The following is a 2,776-nucleotide window of genomic DNA, read 5'->3' on the forward strand; positions in this document are numbered from 1 at the left end:
AAAGCGGGTAACCCCGTCAGGGTGGGTAAGCCCGTCACCCCAATGATTCTAACAGAAAATAGTTATTTAGCAGCTATTTGGCCACACACCTTATTTGTTTGTACCATTTTTACTCTTTTGAGACACATGATACCGATATTGACCAGTCAAACGCGAAGAAAATAAACAAAACAAACGCATACGTTGTTGCACCAACGGTGGATGTAATTTTTCGTCGGTAGAATTTAGCCTCTGGATTGCAAAACACGTACAGAAATTTATTTTAATCAATCATGTATTCCCATTTGTACTACTCTTTAGTGTTCATCGAACGGTCAGTTTCAACCATTTTTCGGAAATTACAGTGCAATTTAGGAAAAGTTGGCTTTTCGGGTAAGCCCGTCACTCATCGGCGAGGATCATTTCTGGAACTCTTTTTGGGATTTTTTCGGGTATTCCTCCAGGGATTCTTCAAGGAGGGCAGGCAAAAGAGAATCATAATTATTTTTATCTAGTTCAGTTAATCAAGGCGCAATGACGGAGGCTTTACGGAGCCGAACGTTATATCAAGCTAAAAGTTACGATATATCGAGGTGTGACCGTGTGTGTGATGGGTTCGATTTCCAGTCGGTCCAGAGCGAGGTTTTTTGGTAGTATGTACTTTTTACAAAGGTGCGAAAGGTTAAATCATATGCTGTTCTTTCCAGTTACACTGATGTACATGGAGAACAACGGCATGATCGCTTAAGTAGATTTATCCTTATTTGGCATTCGGCCAAACCGAAAAATGACCCTTTTGGCCAAATGGTTTTTGGCCAATCGGCATTCGGCCAAATGGCACAGAACCAAAATTCTTATTTAAGAAAAATTACTCTATAACGAATGATTTCTGGAAATATTTTATGTGTCGCATATACTGTAAAATTAACGATTATATGGAAGCTGTTTCATATAAAAAAAAACGACTGATTAGAATAATTGGTAAACCATCACAACTCATCAAAAATATGTTGGAAACATATTCAAATTAAAATATTCAAAAGTATCATGAAAAAAAGGTATGACGGACTTACCCGCACTGCATTTACAACATCAATATTTTATATGTTTGTGTTATGTACATAATTCGGTAGAATAAACATATTTTGAAAATTTTAATGCACAAACCTTATAAAATACCAATGAATCAAACATTCTGCGTAGTCAAAATATTAAATTAACTCTTACATTAATTTTGAATAGTCCCAATGCTTAAGGTGACGGGGTTACCCCTTCCTCCCCTACCTCGCAGTGTCGTTTAGGTGCGATTGCAAGCTCTTCTGCGTCGGCAATCTCAGGCTTTTACACTGGAGATTCGCCTCAGCCGTTAGGGTTCATACCCTAATTTCTAATTTATGATGTGTTTGATGGTGTAAATCCAGTAAGCAGAATTTTCATGCGCTCAGTGCGGACAAGCCTGGCGATGGCTATGCACATATATAAATGAGTTGAATATAAACGAATTTTTTCAATAATTGAATGAACCTCTACTTCCTACCATGTGCCCTCAAACTGGAAACCCATCGAACCGGTCATTTGAACAAACACAAAGTGCCAATGAACCATCGTCATTTTAGCTCTCGCATTTGGTGAGCAGCAGAGCACTAATTTCTCTCTCAACAAAGATCTCTCAACGCCAGTTTTGGTTCATACGATACCCTGTTTAAAACAATATACAAACAAACGGCACCTTTTGGTTAGCTCCATCATGGAATGAACCGGTATGACCACCACAGACCGCTTCCATATTTCCATTCGCCTTATACCTACCAACCAGAACTTGATTGATGTTTACGCGAACGACAACACGACCTAGTTGCGTCTTTGTTTTTGGTGCTAGTGCCCAGTTAAGGTGATGGTGCATGTTAGCCCAGGCTTCCATTTTTCAATGTCGTACGAAACGAAATAAAAATAATTATGAAATTTTGTAGCAAAGATCTGAAGGCAGACACATTTCTGTTAAAATATATTTTAACACTCTAATTCTTATTTATTCAAGTATACTTTGTACAGTTTTTCAAAATCAAGTTGTTCATGACAATGTTGGGAAATCAAACAATAATATATTGTTATGGACGGATATGCCCATATAACCAAAGAGTAGAAAAGTAGAGAAGGTGAGGATGTTGATATTGAAATGATGTTTATGAAAAACGAATAATTTGTTTTTGAAAACTGAAATTAAGCTGTGAAAAACTTAATGACAGTTTCATCTGTTAAACTTTCCTTTTGTATCACGTTAGGAACAGCTCGCTGACATAGTGTACGGTTTAGGCCAAAAATGACCCTAACGCCAAAGGAGGGTTAATGGGTATCTTTCATTGCTTAGCCCAACAACCGACCAGTGCCTGTACCTTCACCTTAAACCGTACATAATGGATCCCGATGACTAACAAAGTGGTCGTCGCCGCATCTAAGTACGTACATATGCAATAGGGTGCCCGGTTCAAAAATTGACTTCCGATGGATTGCCTCCGGTGCTGAAAGCAACCACGTACCTCGTTTTGATAATCTCAAAAATGTTAGTTGCGTATATTTGAACAATCTACTTCCGGTTCACCAATTTCGTCGGATATCTTCCCCGATCGTAGCAACCTGCCCAAAGTCTAATAATATAACGATTACTTGGAGTAGTGTTGCTGAAAGCAGTTGAATATCTTTCTCGCACTGCCTGCTGCGATGAAGTCGTCGATACTATCGTCTATGTATGCACGTAGTAGACTTTGCCTTCGCGGCGAATGGTGTTTGAGAGTTAATT

Source organism: Aedes albopictus, chromosome 3, assembly GCF_035046485.1.
Source record: "Aedes albopictus strain Foshan chromosome 3, AalbF5, whole genome shotgun sequence".
Lineage (NCBI taxonomy): Eukaryota > Metazoa > Arthropoda > Insecta > Diptera > Culicidae > Aedes > Aedes albopictus.